We start from the raw sequence: 20,743 nt of genomic DNA on the forward strand, positions 1-20,743 counted from the left end.
CGTGTCCGACTCTTAGCGACCCCACGGACTGCAGCCGACCAGGCTCCTCTGCCCATGGGATTTTCCAGGCAAGAGGACTAGAGTGGGGTGCCATTGCCTGCTGTATCTGAGAAGAGGAAAGGGAAGATTCTGAGAAGAGAGAGATGAACAATAGAGAAACATGATATGGAAGATAATGTGCTTGGCTGACCTCTCTATTCAGCATCTTCCTCTCTTGACCACTGCGGAGCAGTAGCTTTCTCATTCTAATCATTCTTATACCACTTAAAAAAAGGTCATTGTGATCATCGTAAGCAGGTCTGATCATTGTAGGTAGGGCTTTCCTGGTGGCTCAGTCGGTAAAGAATCCGCCTGCAATGAGGGAGACCTGGGTTCAATCCCTGGGCTGGGAAGATCCCCTGGAGGGAGGACATGGCAACCCACTCTAGTATTCTTTTCTGGAGAGTTCCCATGGACAGAGGAGCCTGGTGAGCTACAGACCGTGGGGTTGCAAAGAGTTGGACATGACTGAAGACTAAGCACAGGTTACGTCTGAAAGCCTCAGATGATGCAGCTTCAGTCTTCACAGTGGCACAGGGACATTCTGTTAACGTGTGTGTATAAACATCAGGGTCTTTATGTATTGAAAGGATGGTGAAGGACTTATTTGGCTCTCTGGATGTTAGGAGTTTGACAGAGAACGTCTATTCTTACTATTAAAGTACTACCGATCATGTAAGAGAAGAGGCTAGTTCTTTTGGTGAGAGATTAAAATGGAGGGAGGCAGGTTGGTGAAGAAGCCTCTCCTTACTGGCTCTGCGTTGGGACAGTTAAGTAATGGAGACTAACTGTCGCATGATGGGAGACACAAAGGAGCCTCTCCCTGCAGCTGGGCTGACCCACTGGCCTCAGTGTCCTTAATGGCGGCCATGCTTTGTTGGGGCTAAAGGTTGGCCATTGCTCTGACCCAGGGGTAGGAAGTGATATGGAAGTGAGATCCAGAAGTAAGTTTTCAAAGGGAGACTAGGAATAAGTAAACTAAACTCATTTATTCATTTATATTCCCTTAATTATTTTTATTATATTTTCTTCAATGGTGCTTTTTAAACATATCTTTAGATACCAGTTTTTCTCTGAGCTTTACTGAAAGGAAGCAGTGAAGGCATTTTTGTCCAACCTATAGATTAACTTTAACCTGGAATATGCTCTCGTGGGGAACAGCACGGAGGTAGAGTGACAGGTACTTTCCAAGCATCAGAATAGAAAGGGATGCTCCAGACGAGCAGTGAAGTCATTTGGTTATTCATCTCTCCCTACTTATAGATGCACCAGCCAGGACTGGAACCTGAGAGACCTTGGGTTGCATGGATCATAAGGGGTGAACACAATATTCAGAGCATGAAAACCTAGTTGACTGATAGGCAGTTATTTAAAAAAAAATACTGAGTAATTGGGAAGATTTCATGGAGTTGCAGGTGTTAATGAGTTCTTTTGCTGAGATGTTAACACAATTTTATGAGTATTTGGTTATCTAAAAAATGACATTAGTGATGATGTGTGTGAATGTCTGTGTGTTAGAGCACAGTGAAGAAGAACAGGCATTTATATACTTGATCCACCGTGAGATGCTGACTGTGCAACTGGGGGCTGAAGTAAGTACTCACCTTTTCCAATCTTCCCAGAATAGGTGGTTCTGTTCCCATAGAACATAAAAGATGCACAAATATTTTTTCAGAATATCTGTTCAATTATCTTTCTCTTCTGACTCAGATTACAAGTGATTTTGACCCTCATAGCTGGTGGCGAGCATGCATGCAATTATGGGCAAGGTTTTGAAAATGGAAAGTTATATAACCACATATTTGTTGTTCATTCGCTAAGTCACATCTTAATCTTTGTGATCCCATGGACTGCAGCACATCAGGCTTCCCTGTCCTTCACCAACTCCCAGAATTTGTTCAAACTCATGACCACTGAGTTAGTGATGCCATCCAACAATTTCATCCTCTGTCATCTCCTTCTCCTCATGTCTTCAGTCTTTGCGAGCATCAGGGTCTCTTCCAATGAGTCTGCTCCTCACATCAAGTAGCCAAAGTATTGAAGCTTTAGCTTTAGCATCAGTACATCCAATGAATACTCAGGGTTGATTTCCTTTATGGTTGATTGGTTTGATCTCCTTCTCGTCCAAGGGACTCTCGAGTCTTCTCCCACACCACAGTTCAAAAGCATCAATGCTTTGATGCTCAGCCTTCTTTAAGGTCCAACTCTCATATCTGTACATGACTACTGGAAACCACGTATAAAGGGAGAGTATTTTAGTGTAGGAAGCCTGAGTTTTAGATGCCGACAGATCAGAATTTGAATTCTAGGCCCATTCCTTTCTCACAATATGGTCTTGAGAAAGTTATTTATTCTCTTTGTTTCAGCTTTTTTTTTATCATTAAGATGAGTATAATAATACTAAGTTTCACTTTTATTTTTGTCTTCTTCCCTTTGTAAGAAGATTTATTGAAAGTCTCTTCTCTTTTTAGGCATGTTCCTGGATGGTTGAAATATAATTTTGAGCAAAACTTTACATTGTTTCTGGCCTGGTGGAGGTTTCAAGATAGTGAGGTGGTTGTGTAGGTTAAATGTACATTAGTTCACCTAAAGTTTCTCAGTAAGTATGGGCACATTTTTTTCTTATAAAAAGCCCTCAGAATTCCTCAGGGGCTTTTATATAAAAGATTCAAATATCTCTTGACAATTACTCTAAATAATGTAACTTGTTCAGAGGGTAAGAGAATATGATCCATAGAATAATACTATTCAACACATCAAAGGTTTAACACACGTTTACTTCTTAGATTTTAAATTGCTCTACTTTTGTTGTAGGTGAATTAAAAGGGGACAAAAAAGGCATAGATGACTTGAGATATAGTAAGATAAATCTTGTGAGTGGAAGCATTTCAGACATTGTCAAGTGAATTAATTGTAACTTGTGTTTCAGTGTTATGTCTAAGGATTCTCCAATTTTGTTAATGGCTTACTTAATTGACAATATAATCATGGCTCGGAAGGGTGTGAAATTAAAATCTTAAGAAGCATATAAAATTACTGTGCAATTCAAAAGTCTCGTGTGAACATAGCAATACAGTTGGAAAGTGGCTTGTTTATGATTGATTCTGCATACTTAGACAATTTCATTGATAACCTTGGTCTTTTCGAGCTGCTGATATAAACTGAGTGCCTTATAAACAGCAGAAATACAGTTCTCATAGTTCTGAAGACTGGAAAGTCCAAGATCAAGGAGCAGGTGTATTCAGTGTCTGAGGACCTATTTCCTAGACAGTCATCTTTTTACTATGACCTGACATGGCATAAGGGGGAAGATTGTGCTTTGGGAACTCTTATAAAAGCCCTAATCTCATTCAGGACGGGTCAACTCTCATATGTATTTTTACTTTGGGGGTTAGGATTTCATAATTTGAATTTTAGGGGAACACAAACATTCAAACCATAGCTGAATCAAAAGAAAAGATGGACCTAAAATATTGACCATTTGCCTGTTAAAGAAAAACTGTCAAAAAGAGACACCTGTGATGTTTCTAACAATTACAGAGTAGATCAGAGCAGCATTTCCCATCTAGATTCCATGGATTGTTGTCTGGAAAGTATATAGCACATGATTTCTTCAGGTGTCTGGATCTTTACCATGGCTGAACCTTTTAAAATATTTTCATAAGTGTCTGATTTCAGTTATTACCAGTATCTCAATATCATTCAAATGCAGACATGATGTTACTGAAAAATGACCATAAGTAAGAGATGGACTTTTAAGTTTTGTGTTTCAAGAGTGATGGTTGTAATGCTGTATTCACATTTTCTTACCCTGTGTCTCTCCAACTGTGTGATTTATATCTTTGGTAGAGGTACACATCATACCAGCCACAAAACAGACTAGCATCAAACCTGTGTCTCTGGACTAATGGCCTGGTGCTGAATGAACTTTCCAAAGCAAATGACCTGCTTTGGTATTATTACATGTTCTCTTAAACAAATTAGAGGATCTTATTTCAAGTAGGAAATGGCTGATTTATTTTAAACTAAAATATTTTATAATACTTTCAAATTTCAAACATGATATTAGGTAAATGAAAGTGAATATTTCAGTATTACAATATAGCAGGGGGGAAAGTGATTATGTAAATTATATACATACTGATAGGATAGAAATCTGCATATTGGAATATCTACTTCCCTTGTATTTTTTATAGTATCATCATAATACAATAAAATTAGTGCCCTATTGCATCAAAAGCACATATTTATTAGTGAAATGGCCAGGAAAAAATAATCACTCACTCGGGGAAGTATTAGCATGAGGTATTTTGTCTAAGTGTGTATATCACTTGAACTTCCTTTGAACTCGCTGCAGTTCTTGCTATTTATGACAAAGAAAGCCATTGCTCACAAACTATTGGGTTTGCCTTTGAAGCAGCACCAGGAGATCAGTGACAAGAGGCAGAGCTGAGATTAGACGCCGAGGGTTGCTGTTTTACTTTGGTCCCAAAGCTGTGTGAAATGTCAGCTAATTGAAAATGGTAATCATCCTACACAACAACCTAAACGGTTTCATTCTAGGCTATGTGTTGCCTTTAAATTAATAGTCATTGATCTTCTGGTTTTTCACAATTCTTTCCTGTCCTTTTGTCAAATTATCTAGCTATCAGTCCTTGGAACAAAACCTATCTCACCATCTTTATTGACCATGGTTTAATGAGTGACCTGACCTTCCTGTTTGGATAGACTGTAATAGGTCCATCCATCTGAGGATCTGTCAGCCAGAGCTGTGTAATCTTTTACTGTATATTTGGTTTCTTGGTAGAAAGGTTTTAAAATGCAAACTTCAAATAATTGGTTTACTGAGGCTATTTACATTTATTTCAGGTACTGATTGGGAGGAGTCATATTAATCACAGTAGTAGTAGATCTTCAAATTATGATCTACTGAGAAAGGCTGTCCCCTTGAGAAATGAATAATATATATTCAAAATGCTCAGCTTGCTTCTAATAGGTGTACTTTATACCAAATGGCTTTGAGGGAAATCTGTATGGTATAATTCTTCAGACACAGAATTAAAATTCTCAGTTATGATGGGGAAAAATAAAACAATCAAGTAGAAATTAGAAATACATGTTCTCCATAGCTATAAAATGAACGCCAAGTACACTCTAGTCCTGTAAAATTGAGTTACTTTAGAAAATATTTCTGAGTAACCTAACCCTAAGTTAAGGCTTCCTAATATAATGGGTGAACAACCCAAACACACTTGAGCTTGATCTGTTTGAACAAAGTGAAGAGTGTGGGGAATTATTCAAATATATTCAGGCAGAATTCTCCACTCGGGAGGTTAGGAGTCTAACACAGAGAGATTATGGAAAAGTTACATTATGTCCTTAGTTCAAGCCTTGCCACAAAGTCATAAACTAATTTTTGAGTGTGAGAGAAACCAGTGTATTGTCTTTCTAGTCATACTGGAAATAGGAAAAACTATCCTTTATTTTTACATCATTAAGTGTAACTATGAAATATATTCACAGACTATAGAGACTAAGGACATGCAAAGAAATTTGGTGCTAAAAATAGTTGAAGGTAAAATTAATCTGATGTATTGAATGGTGAACAAATACCTTTTGTGCTCTAAATGCTTAGATACAAATATGGAAAGACTCAATCCTGTTGGAAAATCATAGCTTTATACTCAAAAAGAAAGCAGAAGGAAAAGGTTTGAGAATGAGAGACAATTTGGCCTCTTTTGTTAAAAAATAATTATGACAAAGACGCTCTCCTTAACCAAACTTGATTTAGGCTCCAGTCCTCGATCATACATCCATCTTTCTTGGGCTTGAATCACACAATTGTAGCAGGAACATTGCTAAGTCAGTCTAGTAACAATCCCTTACCCTCCCATCCCTGGTGGCTCAGATAGTAAAGACCAGGGTTTGATCCCTGGGTCGGAAAGATCCCCTGGAGGAGGAAATGGCATCCCACTCCCTTATCCTTTCTGGGAAAATTCCATGGATAGAGGAGCCTGGCAGGCTACATTCTGTGGGGTCACAGAGTCGGACAAGGCTGAGCGACTAACACAGCACTACACTACCCTCGATATCTGATCACCCTCAGTATGTGATTGCATTCTTCATCCCCCAGATGATAGGTGATCACCCTGCCCTTCCCTTAGCGTCCCGGTGAAGTCTGTTAAACCAGAATTTCCCTTTTACCTCGGCTGTTCGCTCTCAGTGATGTCCTTCCCGCAGACCTCCCACCCCAACCCACCCCCCACTCCTCAGTGAGGAACTTCCTTGGTCTATGTCCATGCTGTATTCAGAACTGAGCTCAGTTCTATACTGAAATCTTGTTTTCTTATGGCAACAGTTCCAGAATAAATACATTTACCATTTTAACGGCTGTCCAGGTCTGGCTTTCTTGAATTGTTTTTATGGATTTAACCACTTTAGGCTCTGGTTCTTCTTTGACAATTTCACCGACCTTTATTTTATTGCCAGCTAAAATTGTTTAGAATGCCACGTCCCACCTGTCCTGTCCTGAGATCAGTATCTCAGAATAAGTGAAGGTAGATGCCAGAAGAACCCAGGCACTGATCTGTGGGACATCTGCAAGCTTCCTGCCCTGCACAATTCTCTCCTCTGTCCCCCATCTGTCAGCAGCTGGTAGAGGAGGCTGGGGGCCATGCCTTTGGCCCCCTCCGGCTGGTGATTGGAGTTGGCTGATGCTTAATGACCATTGTCTGTGAATTTGAAATTATGAAATGAGGGCATTAGGATATTTCTTCCCTGAAAATTCTACCTTTTATAATAAAAATAATTTTAGAGCCAAATCCTGTCCTGTGTAAAAGAAGATCAACCAAAAATCAAAGTGGTCATACATTAATTCTATAAACAATGAAGTTTAAATCCCAGAACTTCTGTCCTTTTCATGCTCTGACACTTTGTAAAAAAGGCTCTCTCAAGCTTGTAGGTATGAAAGAGCATACAGAGTTAGAGCTGGATATTGCTGTGGGGAAAATAAAAGCAATATTTTTTCAATACACAGTCTACATTCAGATCATTGCTGTTCCCTAGTAAACTATCTGGCAGCCAAAATGCTAAGTATTCAAAATACCTGGCATTTGTGATCATTGTGATTGTAAACCGTTGGCGCTGGGTTTATTTTCTTGAGCCAGACCATTTTGCACTACTCTTAAATATTTTGGCATTAGAACTTTGTTTTTGATACAGATAATTTCTCTTGCTATTTCCCTGTTTCCCTCATTGCTGCCCTGCATTTAGCTGCAATTTGCTCTAATTGAGTCATCCTCATGATCATGGAGAATTTGTTTAGCCATTGCAATTTTTAGCTGTAATCTCATTTTGAATTGTTTACTCTGATGATTAACATTAATGCATGAAGACTCGGCAGAGAAAAAAATGTTATGTGGAAAATGTGTTCTGTAATAGTTAATATAAACCTTCAGATGTTGGTTGTCAAAGGCTGAAATCTCTCTTTGATCTTTAAAAAGCTTGCCAATGAAGACAGTTCTGTTGAAGAAACTATATTGTTCAATCCAAATATTTTTGGAAATCTGCTTTGAGTCTTGAGGCTTTAGAAATTTGCATAAACGATCTAAGTCTCAGTAAGCGCTGAATGAACAGCAACTATTTGATGGAATCATTTATAGAGTCAGACACTGGAGTGTTGATTATCTACAAAAGTGATCATTCACTAAGTGATTATGCTTAACTTGGCATGAACTTAATATCCCACTGGTCATTTTTAATCAATAAACTGAAATATAATCAGGTTGGAGAACATGTTAAAGTACATCAGTGCAGGGAGAGAAAAGAAGAAAATGGCCACATCAGATTGAATTATTTGGGAAAGTTGAAAGGCAATGTAGTTTAGCCTCTGCTGTGTTACTCAGCATGGGATGGAGTGAGCTCCACCACAGGGCTTGAGGGCCAGAGGTCTGAATAATAGGACTTTGGCCAACATTGAACTGTCCCAGCAAACAGAAAAGGAATCTTACACTCCTGATTCACTTTTTTTTTTTTTTTTTTGGTCCTAATAATGCGTAGCTAATGGTGCTGGGTTACAGGCATCTCTAATCTGTGCCTGATAATTGGTGTGAAATTGGGTCACTCATTTTTTTTTTCTCGATGTTAATTTTGTCATTTAGAAAATAAAGGGTACTGAGAAGGTATCCTTTAACTACATCTTTAGACTATATGCACCTCTAAAATTCTTACACATTTGGAGATGACTACTCTGTAGTTACTTATACAAGTCGTAGTTCCAGAGAGTTCAAAATTTGAGATTCAGACTTGACAATCCTATTTCTACGCTGGTTAAAATCCAGAGATTAGGTTGAGTCAAGAGTCTATATTTGTATATGGAAAAAGAGTAAAGGATCCAGGAAAGGGTTTAGAACCCTGCAAATGAGAGAGTGTCAGTGACTAGGAGAAAAATAAGGAGAGGATGGGTTCTTGAAGCCATGGGAAGAAAGCCTTGAGCATAGAAGAGAATGATAAACTGTGTTGAAAGCATCTCAAATTTTACAGACAGGAAAAGAACTGCCGTCGCACTTAGCTGCTTTCAGCTTGACAAAAGCTGGGCTCCTAACAATGAAGTACAGTCAGAGTATTGTAAACAGAGAAAGGTGCTGACACAGTGGAGGATGTGGTTATGTGTCTCTCATTCTAGAACTTTTAGGTGTAGCAGAAGAAAACTGGCAGAGCTGGAGGGGACTTTGTAATTAAGGAAATTGATCCTTTTGGTTTTTTTTATTTTTTTCTTTCTTTCTGTTTTGACAGGCATAAGAGAACACAAGTTTAGGGCATAATACAGTAGAAAGAAAAAAATCAATGATGCAGAAAAGAGATTAGATGATTGTCTAGGATAAATCCTCAGCAAATGCAAGACTGTGGGTTCTGGCACAGAAAGCAGTTGGCATCTAATAGGAATGGAATTTCTGAATCCACATAACAATTATTCTTAAATTTAACTGAGAAAATTAGAGTTGAGAACCAACTATGCCTGGTGTAGTAGTAGGTCATGATGTAAAAGGAAGTTCTCTTTATAGATCCTGGTCAACATTTTAAAAAGTAGAATTCCTTGAGGTAACTACAGTTAGAGGACTACAATTAGAGGACAGAGGATGCAGGACAGTTACAAGAAAACACAAAGTGGAAAAAGTAGAATGAAACAGCATCTCCAGTGGAAAAATGGGGAATTTCAGAAAGTAGCAACTGACTGACAAAATGTTTCTGGAGTTTGGTACTGACTTGACTTTTAACAAGTGGTTTCAGTGTGAGCACTGATTTGTTTACATATTTCAAATGAAGTACAGTACAGTATGAATAAAACAGAAACAAATACAGAATTTTAAAACTTAAAATGATTTTTATTCTTAGGGCAATACTTTTTTCAAAAGAAAGCCTGTGACACATAGTGGGTTATTAGCATAAAAATATGTTTCTTACTGTGAATAGCTATAAGAAAAGAGTTTACCATGTCACTGAAATAGACATCTACTAATAACCATCTGGGCTGATGAAATGTTGGGCCACATGAATCACAAGCTGGAATCAAGATTGCTGGGAGAAATACCAGTAACCTCAGATATACAGATGACACCACCCTCATGGCAGAAAGCGAAGAAGAACTAAAGAGCTTCTTGATGAAAGTGAAAGAGGAGAAGGAAAAGTTGGCTTAAAACTCAACATTCAGAAAACTAAGATCATGGCTTTCGGTCCCATCACTTCATGGCAAATAGATGGGGAAACAATGAAAGCAGTGAGGGACTTTATTTTCTTGGGCTCCAAAATGCAGATGGTGACTGCAGCCATGAAATTAAAAGGTGCTTACTCCTTGGAAGAAAAGCTATGACCAACCTAGACAGCATATTAAAAAGCAGAGACATTACTTTGCCAACAAAGGTCCATCTAGTCAAAGCTATGGTTTTTCCAGTAGTTGGGTATGGATGTGAGAATTGGACTATAAAGAAAGCTGAGTGCCAAAGAATTGATGCTTTTGAACTGTGGTGTTGGAGAAGACTCTTGAGAGTCCCTTGGACTGCAAGGAGATCCAACCAGTCTATCCTAAAGGAAATCAGTCCTCAATATTCATTGGAAGGACTGATGCTGAAGCTGAAACTCCAACACATTGGCCACCTGATGCAAAGAACTGACTCATTTGAGAAGACCCTGATGCTGGGAAAGATTGAAGGTGGGAGGGGAAGGTGATGACAGAGAATGAGATGGTTGGTTGGCATCACTGACTCGATGGACATGAGTTTGAGTAAACTCTGGGAGTTGGTGATGGACAGGGAAGCCTGGTATGCTGCAGTCCATGGGGTCGCAAAGAGTTGGACATGACTGAGCAGCTAAACTGAACTGAACAACCTTCCAGTGGCCAGATAGTACTTGCATTTGAGGATGGTCTTTCCTTCGTGCTTGTTGTGCTGTGGCAGACATGCTAAGAATAGAAAACCCTGTGGTAGGGATAAAAATGCCCCTCTCCAAAGATGGTCATGTCCTCACGGTCAGAACCTGTGAAATGCTGCCTAGCATAGCAAACAAGACTTTTTACATGGGAATAAGTTAAAGATTTTGAGATGGAGAGATGATCCTGGGTTATCTGGGTAAACCCACTGTAACTACCGGAGTCCTTATGAGTAAAAAAGAGTCTGGAGATTCAGAAGGAGAAGTCGTGATGGAAGGAGTGTGATACAGAGTGAGAACAATTCACCTGGCAGATGCTAACTTTATAGATGGTAGGAAGCCAAGAATCAAGGGAATATGGGTGACTTCTTCTATGGATGTGGGAAGACACACACACTAACAGATTTTTCCCTCGAACCTCCAGATGATTTTAGCCCAGTGAGTCCCATTTCAGACCTCTGAACTCCAGAACTGTAAGATAATAAATCTGTGCGATTTTAAGGCGCCAAGCTTATGGTCATGTCATAGCAGTCATAGGAAACTGATATAAATGTGGAAGGGCGAAAAAGGGGGAAAGAAAGATGCCAGCTGAGTTTGTCACGTTATATTAGGAAAGCATATGCCTTCCTAGAAGCCCTAACATGTTGGCATTTGTCTGTATCTTTTTATCCAGACTTTATCCATGGGCACCCTGTATCAATCAGTAAACAAAAATAATTTAGATGTCATCAATATTAGACAATCACAGTCTATGCCCTGGCCCCAAAGCAAGAGATGTTTTCCTTTCTAAGACCATTGCTCTCTGTCATTAGCAGGAAAAGATAGAATCTATTGGAAGGGAAGAAGGAGGCTGAAGAGGAATGGACTATGGATACAGGCCATGAGGGGATGCTGGACCTAGAACAAGAATTGGAACATAGGAGGTGGAGCACATGCTGAGACGTAGGGTGAAGAGCAGATGTTGGGGTGTTGGGTATGATAAGGTATCGGTAAGCTGGGCATGTAGCAGATGGTGTCTGCCATGATGCCCAGCATTTCCCGTCTACCAGCAAGCTTCATTGTTGCCTTTCAAAGTTATTTTTCAAAGTTGTCTTGCCTTCATGTCCACAACCAACATTCTGTTTCAGTCTAACAACTTCTCTCTTTCCAATTGCTAAAATAACCAACTAATTTTCCTCCTTCGGTCAATTTTATGTCAGACTTACCCCTGTTTTAATTTTTACTGTTATGCAGCCAGCATAATCTTGTAAAAATGTATTTTATTAACCCCTTGTTTTTTGACTAATCACTTCTCACTGAAATTAGAATTCAGATGAAAATCCTTGACTGCCTTGTCTTCTCAAACATTGCTTACAGAGAAAAAAAAAAACATTCTTTAACAAATGTTTCAGCTTTCCAGTCTGAGCTATTATTATTTTTTGAGGATTTTTTTTCTTTTAGATGATTTAATTTTACCTCATGATTATGCACTTATTTGTGTGGTTATCTGATTAATGCCTCTTTTAAGTTATAAGCTCCATTATAGTAGAAGCTAGATCCATTTTTACCCAATATTGTATTGCCCTTAACTATAAAGTGAATGAACAATGGGTAAGAAACAAACAGGCAACAGTAACAGTTCTTACATTCAAATTGTCTGATCTAGTGGGAAAGAAATAATGAGATGATCATTATAAAAAATGTAAAAACTACACTCTTTAGAAAGACCCGAGACAAGTGAATTTGGATCCTTATATGTCTACACCTTGAATGTGGATTTGAAAGATGATATTAAAGGGATGTTGGAAGATAAGACATTTCAGGTTTAGTGAACAAAACTTATTGAAGCAGGTTGATATGGAAGAGTAAGTCAGAGACACAGACATAATTTCACAATCTGAGATTGCATAGGGAGTAGAGGATGGAACGGGAAGTGAGTTTTGGGAATTTGATGAAGGTCAGGCTGTAGAAGGTAGCAAACATTGCAAACCTACGCAAATAAATTCTGTGCAAGATTTTGTTGTGTTATTCGTGTTTCTTTCTAAATATGAGTGACATAATATTAGTGATATTGCAAGAAGTTGACATTTCAGGTAAAATCATACCATTAAATTCTTACTTAGTCACCATCTATCAACAAATACTTTTTGAATGCTAATTGTGATTTCAAAGTAAGGACCAGCTATAATGAAGTGACAGAAAAATAAAGATATAGTTCTTGGTCTCATAGAAAAATTCTTTTTCTCTAATTTTTAAAGGTCTTTATTTTGTGTCTAAGACATCACAAGTTCATTGAGAGCAGAAGAAATCACTCTTTATATTTGTCCTGTTTCAGTTACGGCAACTATAGCAGAATTAGGCAAATAATAATTGAGCAGTGAACTACAAGTAGAATTATTAATTGAATAATCAATATATTTCTAGATGGTAAAAGTACCATAATAAGATGATTGATAAAATATCATGATGCCACCTTGAATCATTACAGACCTACCTTACAATAGGTGAGTAAAATGAAAAGGGACATTTGAAACTTAATGTAGTTAGATGGACTAATCCAAGGCAGCAATTATGGATTATTCAGGCTGAAAATTCACTTAGAAGTCTGAACGATCCAGAGTTCTAATTTTAATATTAAATAAATACAACTTCCACATGCCCTATCACATTCTTCATTGTCTCACTGCAGCTTGAATGTTGTCTCTACTTTGGAATTTATCAGACTAATCAAAACATCTAATGCTGGTTAACATGATAGTCCCCTGACTCAAATTATGTGGGCTGTCAGATGAAATTGACAGATCTCAATGAGAACAAAACATACTCTTGTCTGATTCCCATTAAGGAATATACTGATAAGTGACGTGTACTTTCTAATATCATTGTTTTTGTTTAGTCACTAACTCATGTCTAACTTTTTGCTACCCCATGGACTGTAGCACAGCAGGCTTCCCTATCCTTCACTATCTCGTGAAGTCTGCTCAACCATCTCATTCAACCATTTCATCCTCTGTCGCCCCCTTCTCTTCATGCCCTCAATCTTTCCCAGCATCAAAGTGTTTTCCAATGAGTAGGCTCTTCACATCATTATCCTTATATAAACTTTTATTTTTCTGTTGATATCATTCTAATTATATATACATATACTGTAATATATATGCTATACATTCACTATAGTAATAGTGATTGTGGCTTAAAATTTGCAAAATTTAAACTGCATAGGACATGCTTTAAGAAATATAATTCTTTCAAGAAGAAGAAAAAGTTTGTGAATATGAGGAGTTGAAAAGTGGAAATCAATTGAAAATTAATAGTGTTTTAGTTCTCAGCATCCAAAAATCCATCTTGACTTTACATTTGTCTTTTTGACCATTTAGAAATGTTTGGTTACTTCCGTGAAAGAAAACAGTAAGAATGGGGATAAGGCTTACTTTAATTTCTGATATACTTAGTGTCTCACTGTCCAATGGCTAGTTACATGACTATTGAAATTTAAAGTTAATTAAAATTAGAAATTCAGCTTTGTAGTCATATCAGCCACATGTCAAGTGCTCATTGGTTCCATGTGGTTAGTGGCTATTCTTTCAGCACAGGTCTAGTATATTTTTATCATTCTGGAAATTCTCATTGATTTAGTGCATTCAGAGTTTTGATCGTCATGTCTGGGAAGTTAACAGAGTGCTCAGAGGAGGAGGAAGGATTTCCCAAGGGGAGAAACAGGTTTTCTCAGGAGACCACTGGTACAAATGACAACCAAATGACTGGGAGAGAGTGAATTTGTGTAATTGTAGAGTCTGAAGGGAATTTGCAATCAGGAGACTATTTATATACTTAGTTGTTTCTGAAATTGCTTTGTCATGATTCACCAAGGCATGTCATCATGATACACCATGTGCATTTTAAGATAGGAGAGTAACTTATGGATAAGATGGTATGATCATGAGATGGCCACTTCTAAATATGAACCTCCATTTGTTTCAGTGAGTGGAGAGCACTCATTTTTTTCTGTCTTTCAGAGAACAATGATTTTCATCATTCAACAGTGGAGTGTTTACTTCAAACCATTTTAAAAATGCTACTTATGTTCCCCAAATTTATCCCGATGAAGGCCCAGTTTAACAGTTACTGTGTCAGTGTGATAAAGTTAATATTAATTCTCTTTTGTTACTTGTGGAATCCTTGTGAGAAATAAATCAGTCCATAATAAATGTCATTATTAATAGAATAGATGATATTGTTAATTGCCAATTGAAGTACTGGTTTCTAGTCTAAGGAGTAGTCATAAAATCCAAAATCCTGGCCCTGACCCAGGTTCTGTATAATTTTCTAAGTCCAACACAGGGAAATACAAGTTAGTTATGCTACAGTGTTTGCTGCCAGAGCCGGGTTCCTTTGTCCTCTTCTAGTTGCCTTATTTTTACTGTTACTTAGAATGTTTTTTACATCTTGTTATCCATTCTATATAGCCTATCATGGCCCTTGAGATAGCATTGTTCCTACCTAATATATAATGTAATTAGGAGGAAAAATTAATCAAAGTTGTATGCATGTGGTCTGAAGGGTAAATTGTATCCTAAAAGGACATAACATGGTTTCTTATCATTTATCCACATCAACATCGTCAGTCTCATCCTCCTCCTTCTCAAGGGCATCAAGTATACCCATGTTTGTAAAGAATCAGCATTGAGTTCAAACTTGGAACTCAAGCTGCCACAATTGAATTCTGGATCCACTACTTACTAGTTGTGTGCTAGTAACCTTCTGACTTACTAGTTGTGTGCTAGTAACCTTCTGACTTACTAGTTGTGTGCTAGTAACCTTCTGACCCACTGTGTGTGCTAAGTTGCTTCAGTCGTGTCTGACTCTTTGCAACCCTATGGACTGTTGCCCACCAGGCTTCTCTGTCCATTGGATTCTCCAGGCAAGAATGATGGAGTGGGTTGCCGTGCCCTCCTCCAGGGAATCTTCCTGACCCAGGGTTCAAGCTTGTGTCTCTTATGTCTCCTGCATTGGCAGGCAGGTTCTGTACCACTAGCGCTACCTGGGAAGCCCTGTGACCCACTGTACACATCTGTAAAATGGGTTTGAGAATAATGGAGATGCTCATTTCGTGGACTTACTATGATTAAATAAGTTGATTGCAAGCAAAGTCACTTGGAAGAAGTTTCGGCACAATACAAGTCCTCACTGAACATGAAAAGCTTTTGCACTTTCTCAGCCGTGATGGGGTGCAATTGATAGTGTCTCATCAATGTTCTAGAATCAGTCACTCATTCACTTAGGGTTTGTTTGCTTTTTTAGTTCCTTAGATTTTATTACAAATACTTTTCTTTTACCACTGGAATGTAGAGATGAATAAGAAACAGTCTCTCACTTCAGAGAGTATATGTACCTGAGTGTGATATCGTTATCTTTTTTGATGTATTTGCTTATTAGCCATAAGTAAGAGTTTTAGGAAAAATAGATGCAGTAGTTATTTAGGCTTATTGGAGAGACTATTGAAAGGAGAAGAAAAATGAGTCATAATAAAACCTTCCATTTGATTGTTTATACAATTTTGTTGTGTTTTGACATAAGCTAAATTTATTCTTATAATAATCTCAAGGATCATAACAGTATCTCAGGCCAAGTATCTCCATACTACATCACTTTCCTGTAAAGAATGTCGTGGCTCCAAACTTGGACTTCATACAAAAACAGAAAAAAACTAATCTCTATAGTAAGAAGTACAAGCAGTGGATACCATTACTGGGATTGTTGTCTAGAAAGGAATTTGACAGGGACTCTTGAGAATGTCAACTTCTGTTTCTTGATGTGGGTTAGGATACATAGTTTGAAAATTCAAACTATACGCTTATATTTGCATTTTTCCAGCTGTATATTGGGCTTCCCAGGTGGCTCCGCAGGTAAGGAATCCACCTGCCACTGAAGGTTATGCAAGAGATGCGAGTTCGGTTCCTGGGCTGGGAAGATCCCTGGAGAAGGACATGGTAACCCACTCCAGTATTCTAGCCAGTAAAATCCCAGGGACTGAAGAGCTTTATGGGCTACAGTTGTGGGGTTGCAAAGAATTAGAGCATTCACACACACTCACACACACACACACACTCTCTCTCTCTCTGTATATTATACTGAAAAAATGTAAACACATGGCATACACATACATGTTGAGGTATTTGTGTATGCATATAATACGTGTGTGTGTATATATATATGTGCATTTATATGTATATCTCCACATATATACGTATGTATGGATGGATGTGTGTATTCTATGAGTTCAATCCAAAAGATTTTCCACATTATGACTATGACTCTGTTATATAAAGACAGCAAGCTTATTAAACAGTCTCAAACTTTCCAAACTAATTTATGTTAAAGCATGATCTTACTGAAAGCCTTAGATTTATGCATCTCTCTTCCATGATAGAATGCTAAGTAGATCCTGTACAATACTTACTTCAGAGCCTCTTCCAATTCCAAAATGCCACTGAAGCTTAAGTTAATTAAATTACATAAATTCCAGGCAGTGATGGGAACAGTAATATTTAGTATAAGTGCATATTCTTGCAAAAATCCCTCCCTTACAAGGTGTGCTGATACATCAACTTGCTTAACCGCTGGCATTTTTTATATGTCCGAAGGGAAGACATACTTAAGTAGGTTAGTTATCCCTTGGCTTGTGAATTGCTAACATTTTTGTTGTTTGCTAATAGTCCTGCAGGGCAGAACGCATTCAAAGCCAGACAGGAAATATAATGATAGAAAACCAAGTGTTTACAGTACATAAGCTCAGAATTTGCAGTCATTCTGTGTCATAGGTGGTAGGCTCCTGCAGGCGCTCCATTTCACTTGATTCATGATGATTGGGGCTTTGAAAGTGAAATCGACTAAAATTAATTCTGTTTGTGAAACTGCCCTCTGGAAAGCTAACCATGCCTATGTGGACAAATTCACTGATAGCATTTCATGTCAATATCATTTAAAGTCTTGATAAAAACTCAGCTGTTAACAAATGAAACATTAGAAACAGCTTTTTAACAAGTAAACTTTGGGGGAGCCATTTAAAGTTTAGTAAGAATTATGTATAATTTCCTGGACAATATTAATATTAATATATCAGTTATTTTCTAATCAACTCAATTATTTGTATTTAAGTCAGCATACTTGTGGGTTTCCTTGGTGGCTTCAGTTCAGTCCAGTGGCTCAGTTGTGTCTGACTTTTTGTGACCCCATGAACTGAAGCATGTCAGGCTTCCCTGTCCATCACCAACTCCTGGAGCTTGCTCAAACTCATGTCCATTGAGTTGGTAATGCCCTCCAACCGTCTCATCCTCTGTCATCCCTTTCTCATCCTGCCTTCAATCTTTCCCAGCATCAGGGTCTTTTCAAATGAGTCAGTTCTTTGCACCAGATGGCCAAAGTTTTGGAGTTTCAGCTTGAGCATCAATCCTTCCAATGAATATTCAGGGTTAATATCCTTTAGGACTGATTGGTTTAATCTCCTTTTAGTCCAAGGGGCTCTCAAGAGTCTTCTCCAACACCAAAGTTCAAAAGCATCAGTTCTTTGGTACTCAGCTTTCTTTATGGTCCAACTCTCACATCCATACATGACTACTGGAAAAACCATAGCTTTGACTAGATGGACCTTTGTGGGCAAAGTAATGTCTTTGCTTTTTAATATGCTGTCTAGGTTGGTCATAACTTTTCTTCCAAGGAGCAAGCATCTTTTAATTTCATGGCTGCAGTCACCATCTGCAGTGATTTTGGAGCCCCTCAAAATAAAGTCTGTCACTATTTCCATTGTCTCCCCATTTATTTGCCATGAAGTGATAGAACCAGATGCCATGATCTTCGTTTTCTGAATGTTGAGTTTTAAGCCAGTGTTTTCACTCTCCTCTTTCGCTTTCATCAAGAGGCTCTTTAGTTCCTCGTCACTTTCTGCCATAAGGATGGTATCATCTGTATATCTAGAGATTATTGATATTTCTCCTGCAATATTGATTCCATCTTGTGGTTCATTCAGCCTGGCATTTCGCATGATGTTCTCTGCATATGTTAAATAAGCAGGGTACCAATATACAGCTTTGATGTAATCCTTTCTCAATTTTGAACCAGTCTGTTGTTCCATGTCCGGTTCTAAATGTTGCTGCTTCTCCTGCATACAGGTCAAGACCATGGTGGCTTAGTGGTAAAGAGTCCACCCACCAATGCAGGAGACCCAGGTTTAATCCCTGGGTCTGTAAGATTCCCTGGAGAAGGAAATGGCAGCTCACTCCAGGATCTTTTCTTGGAGAATCCCATGGACAGAGGAGCCTGGTGGGTTACAGTCCATAGGGTTACAAAGAGTCGGACACAACTTAGCAACTAAAACACTGACATGACAGCTTACTTGTAATTTAATCAGGATCTTTGTTTCTTTCTATTTGACAATATTATAATCATGGAGTAGAGAAAGACTGAAATTCAAGATGGCTCTTCTATACCTGAAATCTGATGCAATGACTAAGGATCCTGATTTAACTACTGAAAAAACAACAACAATTTTATTTTCCAGGATATTTTATTTTTTATGTCCATTCACCAACCTAATTATTTCATTAATATTTATTGAATATTAGTGTGTTGGGCAATGTACAATTTGCTACAGATACATGTTACAACTGACCAATTTACTGGCCTCATAGAGCTTCTATTCTAGTGGAGAAAGGGCAGAACAGAAACCAGTAAATGGTTTAATATATGTCAGATGATGATGAGATGCCATGAGGAAGATGGGCAAGATAACGTAGATAGAAAGTTTGTGTTGAGATGGGGTGTTGGTGTTGCTATTTTATGAGGGATAGAGAAGAAGTTCACAGAGATGGGGTATTATAACAGATAGATACCTGAAGGAAGTGAGGAATGTACCCATGGGGATACTTGAGACATAGATGGTCTCCAAAAATCACCCAGATATTGCAATACCTATTTTCAGAAGATCTCAGAATATGAACTTACTTTTCTTACATTCCCTACAGCATTGATGAGTAAATATCACCATGTTCTTTTGCTTGTCTAGAAATACAAAATATTGACAATACCTGAAGGGTACATGGAGCTGGGACTAAAGTCTAATTCACTAATTCACAAGCCAGAGACTCAGCTGAAGGTGAAAATCAGAAAAGAGGATGGTATTTCAATCTCAAAAAAAAAATTAAATATCAGCTCCTAAAAGGGGGTAATGTAGGGCAAATGTCTTGTAAATTGTCCCTAAACATTACTGCTATCTTTTTTCCAACATACTGATCCTTTTTTCCTGGCATGGTTTTACACTCTTGTGGTACATTTTTATTTATGCCCAGTTCAATATTTAAGTGCATTCTTTCCTAAAATCTCCAGGCTGAATTGTTCATGCTTCTTTCTGAATTTCTACAACAATCCCCAAGTAACTTCCAGACTGTGCCCATTTCTGTTGGATTATTTTAAATGTCTCTATTTTCCCTGTGAAAATCATCTTTTCAGCTTCTCCAATATTGATTACAGTGCTTTGTACATTTTAGAATATTAATGGATGTTTTTCAAATAAATAAGCAAATAATTAACTTACTGGTACAAAAATATGTGGGACCTTACCAAAGTGCTTGTCCATTCATCGGGATCCCTGCTATACTTTATAGAGGAATGTGAGGTATTCCCACAGGTTTAGAGTTAGAAATCTGGTTCTGTCATTTTAAACACTTCAGTATGCTTCTGTTTCCTTAATTCTAATATAAACATGTGAATAATGCCTGTCCCAGTGGGGCTATTTAGGGTCACAGTGGCTAATATATAAAAAAATGCTTTACAATTGTATTCTTCACCTATTGTTTCTATGACTAGTTCTAACATTATCTGTATTTCGTCAAAATAAAGATGTAGGAAGGAATTAACCATGTTGCAGACTTAAAAAAAGAATAGCTTAAAAACAATTGACCAGAAAGTGTATTGGGTTGAACCCATATTAATAGTAGTCCAATAAATCCCAGAAAACGAAATGGCCATCTTGCTTTAGGGTGAAAATGCAAGTTCAGTGGAAATCTTTGTGCTTATTATCATGAAAAGGAGTGTGTATATATATATATATATATGAAAAAACTATGCAACTGTGTCACATGAGAAGGACATAGAATGAGGTAGAACAAAGCCAGGACACCTAGGGAAACTGGGAAGACTCAGGTGAAATTTTTAATATATGAACTAGAAATTCCTGTTTAAGTGACAAATCCAACTGTTAATATGTTTTCTTGTCAGGAGACATCTACTCAACTACAGCTTATTTCAG

The 20,743-nt window shown here is 37.8% G+C and overlaps 1 protein-coding gene and 1 long non-coding RNA gene across 2 annotated transcripts in view; both read left to right on the plus strand.

Moving 5' to 3' along the window:
* Positions 1-20,743, plus strand: part of GPC5 (glypican 5) — a 1,454,838-nt gene that overhangs the window by 1,042,600 nt on the left and 391,495 nt on the right. The window lies entirely within an intron of this gene.
* On the plus strand, positions 6,428-11,175 carry LOC145530212 (uncharacterized). Its single transcript, XR_014071562.1, has 2 exons — positions 6,428-9,814; positions 10,901-11,175. It is a non-coding gene; the product is annotated as an uncharacterized LOC145530212 (long non-coding RNA).

Source organism: Giraffa tippelskirchi, chromosome 12 (assembly GCF_054371585.1).
Source record: "Giraffa tippelskirchi isolate mGirTip1 chromosome 12, T2T-mGirTip1v1.2.pri, whole genome shotgun sequence".
Taxonomy (NCBI): Eukaryota; Metazoa; Chordata; class Mammalia; order Artiodactyla; family Giraffidae; genus Giraffa; species Giraffa tippelskirchi.